The following is a 15742-nucleotide window of genomic DNA, read 5'->3' on the forward strand; positions in this document are numbered from 1 at the left end:
ATCATTTATTTTTATTTAAGACTACCTTATTGCAATAATTTAGAAATCTTTTTGAAAGTATATAATACTGTATAACAGGAAATATAGGTATTGTGCTACATTGCCATACAGAAGCTTTGAACATATAGCAAATTGAAATTAAAATTAATAAATCCCAAAATCTGTATTTCTCTATGGCAACCAGAAAACATTTTTATACTATCATGAAAGTGTTAATGTTTGGGGGTTTTTCCATGTTACAATTTATACACATTTGGACACGTTCTTGGGAAAGATTTATTCTTTGGAGCATTTCAAAAAGAAAATTGTTCTCCAGAAAAGTCTTCAGCCATCTTTATTAAAGTTAGCTTCCTGTAACTACAGTCAAAACTTAACAGCTAAAATAAAACACATCTAAAAGCCGTAAGTCTAAGGCTCTGAAGGATGTTGATTGCAAATTAAATGCCTAATAGTTATTTCACCTCTAACTGATCTGTTTCCACAATGAGAGGAAAACGGGAGATGAGAGAAACAGGAGTAGGTGCCCAGAGTTTCTGCACAGAATTTCTTGTGCAACACAGTTTAGTTTAAGAACTGATGTAAGCTCTGTATTTCTGTATGAATGATTGTACATGTGACACTGAGTGTTCAAGGCCCCCTTAAAAAAATTCTGGTTTTAAACTTTGAAATCTCTTCCTCTGACCAGGAGCTGCTTATTCTTATACCCCATTCCAGACAGTAAAACTACTTGGCAAGACCTGATATTTCAAGTGCAAGCAACAGCAATGGATAATCAGCTTCTGGCCTGGAGCGAAAGAACAGAATGGCTGCATCTGTCTGCTACCAGGTACGCTGACATTCCTCAGCAATACCCACGCATCTTTAGTAAGACAATCTGGGATAAAGCGTGGCAAATTAGCTTCTGTATCGTTTCTTTCAAAGCACTTCACACCTTTCTAAATTCTCAGGACATCCCTGAAGTAACCCAAGATATGAATACAGGCTGGGGGAAGTCACAATTGAGAGCAGCCCTGTTGAAAAGGACCTGGGGGTACTAGTGGATCAAAAGCTGGACATGAGCCACCAATGTGCAGTTGCAGCCCAGAAGGCCAACTCTGTCCTGGGCTGTATCAAAAGGTGTGGCCAGCAGATCAAGACAGGTGATTCTGCCCCTCTACTCTGTCTTGGTGAGACCTCACCTAGAATACTGCGTCCAGCTCTGGTGCCCCCAGCACAAGAAAGATGTGGACCTGTTGGAAAGTGTCCAGAAAAGGGCCACAAAAATGATGCAAGGGCTGGAGCACCTCTCTTATGAGGACAGGCTGAGGGAGTTGGGGTTGTTCAGTCTGAAAAATAGAAGGCTCCAGGGAGACATCATAGTGGCCTTCCAGTATCTGAAGGGGGCCTACAGGAAAGCTGGAGAGGGTCTTTTTACAGGAGCTTGCGATAAGAGGACAAGGGGTAATGGTTTTGAGCTGAAAGAAGAGAGATTTTTGTTAAAGATGAGGCGTAAATTCTTCAGTGTAAGGGTGGTGAGACACTGGAACAGGCTGCCCAGAGATGTTGTGGGGGCTCCATCGCTGGAGGTGTTCAAGGGCAGGTTGGATGGGGCTCTGAGCAGCCTGTTCTAGTGGAAGATGTCCCTACCCATGCAGGGGAGTTGGAACTCAATAATCTTGAAGGTCCCTTCCAACTCAAAATATTCTGTGATTCTGTGAATTGGGGAAACTTTTCAGCATTCTCTTCAGATTATTGTCTCGCTTGCAAACAAACTCCCAGTAAACAATACACTCAGTTCATGAAGATGCAGACTGACTGAGACTTCAGGATGGGCTGAGTTACAAGTGTGTAAACCTAGAGTAAAAGCTGCATGGTCAGTGATGTTAGTTTAGATTCAGTCTGGTACAGCTGAGGTCACATTCCAGCCAAGTCAATGTCTATATGCACAGAAAATGTAGGTCTCTTTCCAAAGAGCTGCCATTGCACATATGAGAAATGTTTTAATGTGAGGTTCATTCTGTAGGATTCCTCCGTTGCAGAGTGTTGGGCATGCAAACAGTTAATTTATACTGTTCGCTGTGGCTCCATTGTGACTTTTAAGGCAAAAACCAATCATTTTCTTTGAAAATCCTGAGGGAAAGAAAACACATATGAGAGATGAGAGGGGATTATTTGGTTTACAGAATACTGTCTCCTCTCTGAGCCACATCACTGTGATTTCAGCTGAGGTCAAATTTTCCTTCTGAAAAGTGCCTTACGTGTCTTGAGATCTGGAATTTAAAAAGAAATTGGCTTGGCTTAGTCCCTGAAAAGATTTCTCTTTTCAAAGAGAGTAGGCTGTGTGCAGTGGATGGAGAACCATGCTCTAGGATACTGTTATTTGGAAAGGATTTTAGGGTCATGGGAGAAAATTGTTCATGCTGAGATCCTAAAGCAATGTGCTTATGTGATCTTTATTTTTAAATGGGAATCCCTAGTAAGAGAAGGACAGAATTTTACTTTGAGGGAAAAAAGTCCAATTCTGGTGTCCACACTTTGAAAGGTTTGTTAAAAAACTCAGGGGAGTTCAGTGAAGAATAACATAACAGACTAAGGTAGATAGAAAAGGAAGAAAATAAAAAAAAACTTTAAGCTAATTCCAGAAGCTTATTATATGTAATTTAAAGAAACAAAGGTCAGAAATGTCATCAGCACATCTCAGAGGAATTTTTTCCACCTGATCTTAGCTGGCCTAGCTTGAACCATTTCTTCCAGACCCCCTTTACAACTGACAGAATGAGGAAGTATCATGAATCCAGGATGCTTTTCCTCCAGCATAAAATAAATGTCCCAAATGTTATCTGTCTCCATGGGTTACAGGGAGAAATTAAAGACTTATTCAGACCAGGCACGTGATTCTGAGACAAGTGAATCAAGAAGAGATAAATCTCCACATGCACTGCATGGGAACAAAGCTGTGAAGTAGCTCACTTGAGCAGACCAAGGTTTAATGAGATCTATCAGCTAGGAGTTGAAACTAGACTAATTCAGGCTATAAATAAAACAAAGAGCTTTAAAAACAGTATAAACATGATTAACAGCTGAATCGCTTTACTAAAACATGCAGTAGATCCTTCCTGACTGATCATTTTAAAACCAAGATTTCTTGGGGTTTTTTTTCATAAAATGCTTTAGCTCAAAAAAAATAATTTCAGAGAAGATTAGTAGTGGGATTCAGCTGTCCTAACTTAGGGATCTAAAAATATATAATTTACAGCTAAACTCAGCACCTCAGACCAAAGTGCTTTCCTCACACACACACACACAAAATAATAAAATAAACACCCCCAGAGGGTGATACATTTAATCCTAAAAACAAGGTAGAGAAATTGTTTACCAGAGGGACAGGGTTTTTTTGCATTGTTTCTAAAAGGAGCACTGGACAATTCACATTGATGCAGGACACTTCTATCCAAAGAGGGGTCATTCTCACAGTAGATGGTTTCTCCTGGGCTGACAACTCATGAAGCTCTGACCAAAGTGCTGGGGCATTGCTTTCACATCCAGTCAAAGTTTGTACGTGTTTCTTCTCATTAATCTTGACATAAAACACCAACTAATTCCCTCAGTTTTCCCTGAGCATAACACTGTCTTCTGATGCATTTTATACCAACTATTAAAATACAGTTCTCTTCAGTTACATGACCTTGTAAGAAGAGCAATGTTTTATTCATCTGTTTTATTCCAATGCCCATTCTAAGCAACATTCATTTATTTCTACTTATTTTTATGGAAACTAGAAAAAACAGGCTATTCCCAGTTTTCTATTCTAGAAAGTATGGCAAAGCAGAATAAGCAGATCATTTTTTAAAATATATTGTTAGCTGAGGAGGTTCATCTGAAGAATCATTAAGCATCAGTCATAATAGCATGAGGACAATATAATGGTTATATTTTTCCAACCTACCATTAGAAAAGCATTTGTTCCACTTTTAACACAAATCATTTGAGAAGACACACACTTGGAGACAATGCTGTCCCTATCCTAGGCCTTGTCCTCTAATGTTCAGTCCTTTGTTTGGAGGGAATTTGAAATGGCAGTGCTCAGTTATATCTCATGTTAATGCATTCAAACAAAATTTCTCTCTCCATTCTCCCTGCATTTAAAGGTATGTTTCACAGACATGTTTTTAAAGGCCTTGAAACAACCTCAAAATGCTGCTTTATACAAAAAAGTCATTGACAGCAGATGTTTCTTCCAGCTCTTGACTAACAACAATATGGCTCTTTATGAAGTCTCCAACTAGTTCTTCATTTTCATTAAATGCAAAAGAGGTTTCAGAGTTCTCCTTCTCACAGGCGTTGAGCTCATGCAATGAATCAGTCCCAAGGGTGAATGCAAAAAGCTGCAAATGCCCCTCCACCACCACCATCAGCACCACTCTGTCTTTCCTACAGAGATCCTCAGAGGGAAGGATTGTGTTTTGCAGAAAGAAGGAGCACATTGTATGCAGCAGAACCACATTTATCCCTCTGCCAAAGTGCTTTATACATCTGCAGTGCTGGGGCCAGAGTTGCTTCCGCATGCCAATTTTTCATAAGGAAAGCCTCAGCTTTTCAGATTAGTAGTGGAATGTTTCAGCAAACCAGCCAGCCAGATAGATCAGATGCACTTCCTTCTGTACTAGGCCTGGACATAAACTTTACAAAAACCCCACTTCACAAAAATTCCATGACAAATTACAACTAGACAAGAAACCTTAAATATGGGTAGAGCTGTGTAAAAGCTACCCTGTTAAGAGCTCTGTCAGATTAAGTACATCGTCAAACGCACCCTGAGCAAATCATCAGGGAAGTCAGTCTGCAAGCAGATCAGCACAAGAGCTGAGGGCACCATGTCTTCAGGGTACGGTGGAACTGTCACCAACAAGACCATCAAACATGACCCTGCTGGTCCCAGTCCCTGATGGTGGCATGTGGTGGCTTTCCAATTGCTGAAGCCAAGCAACAGAGACGTAGAGGAACTACAGTGAGATTCAGCCAGTAATCATAGCCCTCTCTTTGGCTGACATCTACATATGAGCTGCTTATCTGGATTTCCCTTGCAACGAGTGAACTGAAACACTTGTCCAACTCAGGTCATAAGTTAAGTGCCCTAAAAATATCTCTGTTGACTACAAAGTGCATCCCTATGAGTAGCTCAGATGTGGACATCTGTACTACAGAGATCTGGCCTTCCGTGAAACCTACCCCAGAGAAAATGTCTGACAGTGCAAAATATACTAGGGGACAGAACTACCTATGTGAGAAGTATCTGGTCCATCCTCTATCCTGTGTGTAGGCAGTGTCCTGGCTAAAGCAGGCTGTGAGGCCTCTTCACAGGTGGAAGAGCAAGCTTAATCCCACTGCAACAGATATTGTCCTTGATTTGAGGCTTGTCCACAGGATCAGACTTTGACAGTGAGCGTTTATGGAGCACATCTACTCATAATTGCATAATACTAGAGGGGAATGTTCATGGTAGAAACCACAGACGTTCATTACTAAACCTAGTTCCACCAAACACAACATATTATAGAAATACACAAGGTCATCAGATTGCAAAGAAGCCTCAGTATCTCAGAGCAGATGAGGGGGAGTTGCCAGGGTGGAGGATCTTCTGAACTATAGATCCCTGGAAGCCTCAGTTTTTGCCTAAACTTGTTTTTTTTGCTACTTCGCTTTTCAATTGTTTTGCTCAAAGCGGGAAGCTGAGAAAAATGTCAGTTCCTTTCAGTTTCTGCTAGAGTCTGGGGAAATACATGCCATGTGGAAATGCTTCACTGCTCTCTACAACAATAAAGATTATAATTTATTTCTTTCTCCTTTTTTTTTTTTTAATTTTATTTGTGATAAAAAGCTTAAGAGAAAACCCTGTTTTATTCCATCCTCCATCAAGATCTGAAGAGACCAAACTTCCTAGGACCAAGAAGTCCCAAGTTTTGGTTATCTCAAAGCCAAATATATCTGAAACAGTCCTCCAGAAGAATAGAATCAAATGAGGAGAAATAAAGGCTAATTGCCACAAGAAGTAATTTCCATGAGCAATATGTAACTTGATCTTAAACAAGTACTATAAAATTTGTCGTGTCTTTCAAGGAAACTAACAGTCAGAAAAGTATTTCATGTTTTTAAGGGAAATTTCTATGTTAGGCAATTATTTTCAGCTTAGTGAACCAACAATTTTGATTGTACTTTGATTTCTATTCCTTATCCTAGCTTCAAACAATAAATGACTCATAAGCTTTCCACTAACTATTGATATTGGCTACATTAGCATAACATGTACCATTGTAACTCTGGCTAACCTCTGTGCAAAATGTCATACATCCAATCCCTGTGATCATTTGATTTGGAAGAGAAGCAGAATAAGCAAAGGTACTGGAAGTCTGCCACTCAGTCAATATTCCCGAGTCCCATCCATTTGTATGGGTGAAAAAAAAAAAAAACAAACTACAAAAAAACCCCAATGAAAACACCAAAAAACTCCTTGAATCAAAAGAGTTAACTTTCCTATTATCTTCATCAACTGCAAGACCTCCACTCTCAGGGGACCATAGCACACCCACTGAAGAAAGCCTGTGTACCTTCCTCTCTGAGATAGTGCAGAACCCTCTGATTGCAGGAGAAACCCTCCTAATTGCTGAAGGGAGTAGTCAGCCCTTCTTTCTTCATCTGCTGTTCCAGAGCACTCAGCGGCTGCATCTCCAGCACCCTCAAAGACTGGCAGAAGAGCAGCTGGAAGTGCAGCCCATGGCATGATGAGCTGCCCAGAAGCCTCCTCACTTGCTCTCCTGGAGACTCCTTTACCAATGGCTGGGGATGCCACCTAGATGCATCACAAATCAGGATTGTAAAACAGCCAGAGGTTATCACTTGGAAAGAAACAGTGACTTCTACACTGTGTTTATTCAGGGAATATTATTATTTTCTTTTCTAGTTTTTTCTGCACCTCACTTTTCTCATGGCTTCTTTAGAAATGTTTTCTGGCTTTGCGATACTATCAGTAGGCAGAGTTACCTCACTCATTATACTTGCTTTATCCATTAGCTCTAGCACAGATGGAAAGTCAGCAATGTCACAGGATTTACATACTGCTTGCTTTTCAAGCTTAGCCTCTAATAGAATAACAAAATGACTGACATACTAGAGCTGATTAGAGGGAACATAAAAACACAGCCACCAAATGCACAGGCACACACTGCAATTTGGGAGGCCAAAAGGCTCAGAGCAGGGAGGTGCTGAGTTTGTATGATTCACAGCTAGTTCAGTGACATCTCCTATCCATAGGCAAGTTAGGCTTGTGCCACAGGAATTTCCTGTAATTTCTTTATTTTTCCCTCAATAATCTCCAAGATCTGTTTAATGCTCTGCTCCCAAAAAGGGGATCAGGCCCTTAAATAGCTTTCAAACAAAAAGTTAGGAAGAAATTAATCAGTGTAAGGGAGGTGAGATGCTGGAATAGGTTGCCCTGGGAAGTTGAGGATACTCCATCCCTGGAAGTGTTCAAGACCAGGTTGGATGAGACTCTGAGCAACCTGGTCTTGTGGGAGGTGTCCCTGCCCATGCAGGGGCGTTGGATCTAGATGCTATTTAAGGTCCCTTCCAACCCAAACCATTCTATGATTCTATGATTCTATGAAATAGCCTCCTCATTCTCATGGAATACCATGGGCTCATTAATTCTCTTTCCAACGCTCAACAAAAAAAAAACAACAGTCAGTAACAAAAGTAACCAGCAACACACCTTCTTGATGCACAGAGCATATTGCTGATCTAGTACTTCTGAAATGTTGTTTCCTAGGAGCTGAGCAACCCTGTTGTTACACCAGAATTTTCTATGTGTATTTTTTTAATAGCTCTTGAATAACTCTTATCACAAATATCATTCAGTTAAGCTACTAGATCTGAAACTATAAGATTAGCATTTTTACTATGTAGTACTAAATTTTATGTTGAGAGAATGTTTTTAAACAAGCATTTCTAATTTCACTGCAGCTATAAATGTCTGCCACTGTGTCATGGTCAATAGTACACTTTGACTATCAAGCCTCATTTGCAACAAGATAATATTCAGAATTGAAATTAAAAGCAGGAAAACAACAAATATTTGAAAGTATTCTTGGGTTCCACATCAGAATTTTTATATTTCTCCAGTCACTTCTAACTGACCACTCCTCAGTTCTCAAGGAAAGCCCATCTTTTTCCTGACATTGATCCCCTCCACCCTTTTGCATGAAATGTGTTTCAGGTATAACTGTCAATTTAGACACCATGCTACATTCAAATAACCTAATTTTCATGCGTCTCTCCCCTGCATCTACTGTATCCTACTGACCAGACAAGAAGGACAAAAAATAATATCTGTGCAGAGGGACAGAAGAGATGTTCGGGCTTTGTGAATGTGAACCCCGGTGTAAATAGCTATACAGGATGAGAGAATGTAAACAGGTAAATTAATGACACACTTGTGCTGATCCCTCAAGGTTGATCCCTTCATTATTTGCTATTGTTCTCTCAATGATTCAAATGTCATTACAGCTAGCAATGGCTGTTACTAACTCGCTGTTGCCTTAGTGCATGGTCTGCTTTGCACAGCACAGACAAAAATTTGCCACAGCTAATTTAGATGTTCAACATCTATCCAGTCTAACCTACTCAGTTAGGCTTTTCCATAACCAGGGAAGTACACCTAAAATTTGTCTCTAAGTATCTTTGAAAAACTTGCTCTTGTGTCAGTTTCTCTCCCCTTGTATGAAAAAAACCTAAATTACTAGCTTTGTTAGTCTAGTTCCCCTTTGTGTTCCTGATTTAGCTTTGGCAGCTAGAGTTAGGCAAGACAAATTCCATACTAAAACATTAAATTGCCTTTTAGTATTCAGTCACCTGTTACAATTAACACATTTAATAAAAATTCTCTCCAATTTTCTTCTAAAACTTATTATTCTAAGCCATGAGTTGCTTGGGTATTTCATACCTTGACAGTGGTGTTTCAGAGCTGTGCCACCTTAGTGAAGTGATGCAAACAAAGAATCTTGTCAGATCCTGAGGCAGATTCTGTGATTCTAAGACAGAGAAAGCAAAAACAGGCATTAACAAACTTTACACAGGAAGGCCAAAAAATGGTCAAAAAAGGTGGGACTTCAATCAGACTAATTAGCTGTGACCCTCTTCGTTCATCTCCTCTTACCAATACCATTAATTCAGACTGCAATTATGTAAGAAAATATTTCATAGTGTATTTATTTCCAGAGTCCCTTTATTACAAGGATTTTTTTTTCTATTGGTTACAGCTCCCAGTTTCACCATTGAGTAGGACACAGAGTATTTGCAATTATGAAGACAGCAAGGATCCCTGCTAGAACCTCCTTGTACTAACCCTTCAACATAAAAGGGATGAAGAGCAGACCAACTCAGTGCCTGGCTGAAGCTCAGTTCACTTTTCCACACCCCGTCTGCACTCCAGACAACTCAGAGGAGATTTGAGTCATAAAGCAACATGCACAGGTGTTCTGTGAAGACAACACATCTAGCAATAAGGTTGCCACACACCAGGTTCCTAAAAGCTGCAACAATAATGTGGCATAGGAGAAAAGCAAGAGAGACTGAGGTCATCACTACTCCCTGTAGCAGCAGCAAACATCCTATATCCTGTGCCCAGGCACCTTCTGTGCCAGGAGGTCAGGATGGTCTGGGTCATGTTGTGGAATGGCTGGGCTGGAGATGGACATACACTCAATAACACAAGGAAAGAGCTTGCTGGGGTGGGCTACCCTGAGACACTGCAGCATCATTGCCATGCTCAACCAAAACTTTCTCCAAGTAAATAATAAGTATTAATTATTAATATATATATAACATGATATTTCCTTTATAATAATCAACTGTATTCATACTTAAACTTTATTTGCATTCCTATTTAATGCAAACAGTACAGGAAATATTACTCAGCTGAGATTTTTGCATGTCTGGATAGTTTTACCCAGGATAACTTTAAAACTTTCTTGGCTTAAACTAGGCACTAGTACAATTGTTTTAAAAAAACAATCACTGCCTTACTTTATGAGACATAGCTGTAAAAACAGATTCAGACAATCTAGAAGACGTGGGGTGACTTGGCCCTTGGTCTTTGTGCAAGACCTGACCCAGTATTACAAATATACAACTCCTGTTGCAAATAGCACAGTTAAACACATTCTTTGCAAACTCTGCAGCAGCTGGACCATGGAAAGGTCAAGCATGTGTGCCGTGGGTCTTACTTAAAGGTCACAAGAATGTGAATATGAATCACCTTTAGCGTGGCCTGCACCAGTTCTCCCCTTGGAAAATGTGCTCTGTCCCTCTGGCCAGACCTCTCTGCCTCCTCCCTGAGTGCAGAGAGCAGGATGAGTAGTTAGTGCGCTTCACTGGTGGCTCTCCCCCCTGGGATAGGCTGTGAGGAGGGGTGTACAGCACAGCCGGGTAACACTGGACCCACAAAAACATTACAGGAGTAATGTATACAAATGCACAAAAGAGAAGTCATCTTCCTTAATTCCGTTCTTGTTTTAGATATTTCTCCTGTATACTTTTTTATTCAAAATGTGCATACCACCTACTTTCATCAAGGCTCTGAAAGACAAATACATTCATACCCATTAAGGTGGAAAGACAGATGTTTTACACTTATTGCACTTTACCTCATCCTCTGCAGTTAATAATGCCTCAGATTAAACCACCTAAAATCAAAACTATGGATTTAAGAGTAGAAATAATAAAAACATAGGTAACTACTTCAGGATGGAGGCTCCACTCATTGCTATCCATTAACCGTATTTTTCCAAATATCCAGGAGTACTCCTATGCAGTGCATATCAGTGTATATAAATAATGAAATTATAAAATACAATTATATTTTTTTCAAATATTATTTCAATTAATGAATTCCACAGATTGGAAGGAAATTTCTCTGAGAATGCAGTGGAATATTTCTGGCCACCTCCAAGCCCAGAAGCTGGGCAGAGGGCAGCCAAACTAGAAGCGATCCTTCAGCCTTCTCTCCCAGCAACCTCTCACTGCCTCCCTTGTGCTGCTCCTGCCTGGCACCTTTAGCCCCACATACAGGAGCAGTGGTGTGTTCCAGCTCTCAATTTCTGTCCCAGCTCTGCATGTCTGTTTTGTCCCATTGCACATCAGTGGCAGAAAAGCCATTTATCCTTATGGTCCACATTCAGCCAACAAACACGTATCTATTGCACGTCTCACAAGTTAGCTGGACATGGAGTTTAATTTCATTACGGAAACCCAAGCTATTTCTGTGAGCTCTTTCCAGCAGCAGAGACAGCCACCCCACATGAAGTCACGGCTAGACAATTTTTTTATTGAATAAAGCCCTCAAAGAAAAACAACTTTGCTATTAGTGCAGCGCAATGAAAATAAAATCGATGGCAGATGGTTGCCAATGTGTCTTGCTTAGACACTTCAGACAAACATAGGGAATGACAGAGAGACACAGCAAGTGTAAAGCAAAAATAGGTGGAAATAAACAATGTTTTGGATCTGCCACTCTCTTGCAGACTTCTTTAACCATGGGAAAGATGAAGTAATTGAAGATTCATCCCTTTCTGCATCCTTCACTCTAAAAATTTTGTTTAAATGTATACAAAAAACTTTACATACTAAGTAGAAATCTTGAATAAAGTAAAAAAAATATAATTACTATACAAGTCTAGAAAGATGAAATAGAAGTATAACATAATATGCCTCCTGCACAGAAAAGGAAATAATAAAGCCTATTGTTATTTTAGGAGTTCATTATTGTCATCTAAAACACTAAGGATGTGATTTTGAGTACAATTGCTTGGACATATACTTTAAGGAACCAGCCTGAAATCAGAGCAGAATGAAAAAATAATTATTTTTTGTAAGCATCTCACACACACAAAGACTAGCTGCATTGAAGGGCAGCATCTTTTGTTGGTTTATTTTATATTTCATTGAAAGCAAAATCCACTTGCCGTTGTTAATAAGGAGATCGTAAGAAACAAGAATATATGATTCAATATTCATGTGTGCCTCTATGCACATTTGAGTGCTGATTTTATTTCAATGTTTTACCATCAGCTAGCTCAGTATTCCAGCAAGTCATGGTCAGCCCAGCCAAAAGCTGCCTGTGCTAGGAATTGTGAGGAGTTCCAGGCTAACAGCATGCTGTGTAACAACTGATTTTCTTTTATCAGTTTTAAAATGGCCTTTTTTCAATTTCACAGTAGATTGCCTCATTCTTTTACCATCAGGTTGAATAGAAGTGCTATTCTTGTACCATGCATTACATAATTTTGTCAAATCTCTTCTTTAAACTAGATTGGTCCCACTCGTTTCAGAATCTGCTGCCTTCATTTTCAGCTTTAATTGCATCAGTCAAACAGGTTTCTAGATATTGATCAAAGATCTCTTAGAAGAGCTTTTCTTCCTGTAACTCCAGGTCCTAGCACTGAGGAAAGCAAAAGAACATGAGGAGATGTAGGATTACTGCTTCTTCATTTCCCTCTTCATCACCCTTCCTAGCTCTGTGAGGGGAAAATCCCATCAAAATGTCCTAGTTACTCCACTGTCCTATACTTTTATGAGAACAGAACAAGACTTAGAAAGGCCCTCCTTGCACCTCTGCTGTCTGATATCTGTGCTGTGCCATCCTCAGAGGTGGCACCTTGTGGGGGTGCCATCAGGTCTAGGCTGTGGCAGAGAACATCGCAACCTGCTTCTAGCTTCTGACCCTTCCCCACCACAGAAAAGGATGGAGCAAGATGAGAATTGATAGTCAAGAGATGAACCAGAAATTTCTGGTGAGTGGTATGTTTGGTCCTATGTGAATAATAAAAAATCAATGATAACAATAAAACAAAGAAAGAATGAGAATAATTGGGTGTACAAAAAATACAAGACCCATATTATGAAAAGTAAAAAAATAATAATAATTGAAAATTACAGAGTACTACTCATTTCTCACAAAGCACTGTGGATTCTGACCATCACTGTTTCATTAAAATCTATTCAGGAAATATTGACCCCAGAGCACCAGGAAACTATGGGCTACACCTTGCAGCTGCCAGTTGTCATGCAGACTCAAGTTGGGGTCACTGCCCCTAATTACTGAAACAGTCTCTGCTGGCTGAATTTCTAGTCCATGGTTGAATAAATTGTGGGACTGCCTACAAGTCCTCACTACACCAAGAGGGACCAGTGCAATTCCCCAAACCAGGATGACGCTCATCACTATGGAATGATGATGATTTTTTATCCCTCCCAGTGCTACCCCAAAGTCTGCAAAAGCTGGAAAAAATGAGCAACTCTGTCCTTCCTCTCCCAGCAATGCTTTCCTTATCTCAGGAGATTTAATTTTTATTTTTGTACCACTACTAAAATAAATTAATCTAAGTAAGACAAAATTTCAAGATAAAATTGCTAACCACCTTGTTAGGGGAAGCTAGAAAAAGAAAACAGGACTGCTTATGTTACTGCTGTACCTGTGAATCAATAGCACCTCCCCTTGGTTTATGCTACCTTCAAAATCAGTGGAACTGTTTCCCATGCCACACACTTGATTACTAGCAGGGTCTATGCTGAAATTTTCTGTGCCTTTTTCCCTTCACAGGTATTAGTCCAAGAGTAGCATGTCTTATTCTTCATGATATATAAATTGCTACTACCTAACACAAGAAGCCAAGAAAATAGCATATTATAGTTTTTTCTTTCCTTAGCACCTACAAAATATAGTATTATCTGGCCAGATTAAAAACTGAAACTTTTGAAAATATTGCAGATTAAGGGGTTGAATCCTGAACAGGATTTTATTTATTATTTTTTTTACAGAAATATCATAAATCAATGTGCTTTCAGTGCTGTCCATTTAAAACAATGTAGTGATTTTGATTAAATCAAAGGAGAGAAAAATTAGTACAGGTTGGAAAAAGGAGCATTTTACTTTGGAAAATACTGAAACAAATCATTATCACAGATGGTTTTGATTAGTTTCAAATCTACAAAACAGCAAAAGCTCACAAAATACCTCAGTATCTCTTTAGTTTCACTTTTTCACCAAGTTATTTTTCTACATTTTTCGCTGAGAACTTGCCCTATAACTCTGTTTCTGTATTCCTATCCATACAGATGCTTATATTTACAGACCTGTTATTTATTAATCTCTTTTAGCTCCTGGCTGTTGAAAGAAGCAGAGAGTACATATGGATGCCAAATAAAAGGATGAGCTCAATAACCTTATCGAAAAAAACTAATTAAAATTGTTTTCTAACCTTCACCCAGCACTGGTGGCTTTTTTTGTAAGATAGTGATAAAATAAATCAAAGTTAAACTGATTTTAGTCCCAAGCATGTTATTATGCTAGAGCATTGATATCATCAGTTCCTGCAAGCAAGGTGAATGTGGTTTGAAAAGCCCATGGTCTGTGACTGAAGCTTGTTTTTTCTGTTCTAGGTCAAACATTTTTCCCCAACTCCTCATTCTTCAACCTACTGAAAAGCTATACTATGCTTTTTTCCTGAAGTTATAATGTATTACAATTGACATTCTGCCAGAGAGAACTTTAAACCCTATACATCTTAAACATAGCTCAGACCCTTTACCTTTTGCAATTAATTTTCACTCTGTTTGACTATCAAGTGTATTTGTCTTTTGTTTTCCTAGATGATCTCATATCTATATTGTTAGATCTCATAATGAGAGGTCAGAGCAGATACCAAGACGTTCTACTTAAAGCAGACTTCCTGCTGTGAAGCCTGTCCTGCTGTTGTAACCATAGACATCTATGGCTGCAGGTTACCTGCTTGCTATCCTGATAAATTCAAACTTCACAAACTCTCCTAGGAGTCTGTTACAATAAATGCTCAGAAACAGTGTTTTCAAAGGAGCTTAGAGCCCTGTAGGCTCTGCGGGGCAGGCTTGAAAAGTGATTTCAAAGATCACAGGAAAGCCTAATCAAAGACATCTGAAAGAGGCCTGTAAAAGCAAATATCTGCTTTAGCACATTTTATTTTTTAAAATTCTGCAGCTGGCTACAACAGGGTTATCCCATTAAAATCAATGGAATTTAACAAAAGTATTAGACTACAGCATTTTTAATAAAATAGTACATACATCAGTAATATGTGAGAGAGACTGAAAGCATCAGAGCATTTCTGAACATACAAAAGCATGCTCTGCTTTTAACAGACTACACTTTGCATTTAAAATATTTTATCCACTTCAGTACTTGGGGCCTGATGCCTCTTTTTACGATTTTATTTAATGAAACCACTTGAATAAAAATACAGATTCAGTGACACTGAAATATATTGTGAATTTCTATTAATTTTTCAGCTTTTTTTTTGGTATCAGAACATACCTTAGCTCCTTTCTCAAAGTGTTTTCAAAGTGAAAATACTGAGAAAAAACCCTTGCTAAGACATTAATGGGAATAGACTCTTGTTCCTTTTTACTCCCCATAGCAGCAACTTCTTTATGATCACAAATTCTTGAGGGTTTCTTGGTTTATTGTCTATATCCTTATTATCTTTACAGAGCTACAGATTTTATTAACTCGGCATATGAGACTTATCTCTTCTTATTTTTTTAAGTTGTCTGTGTGTAAATATTACTGTTCCTGGGGGAGAGTGGAATTGCTTGTGTTGAATTTAGTGCATCCATAACTTCTTCAGCTTTGTACTGGAACAAATACAGAACTAAAACTAATCTTCCAGGGCCTTTACTG

The sequence above is a fragment of the Apus apus genome, chromosome 1, assembly GCF_020740795.1.
Source record: "Apus apus isolate bApuApu2 chromosome 1, bApuApu2.pri.cur, whole genome shotgun sequence".
NCBI classification, from domain to species: domain Eukaryota; kingdom Metazoa; phylum Chordata; class Aves; order Apodiformes; family Apodidae; genus Apus; species Apus apus.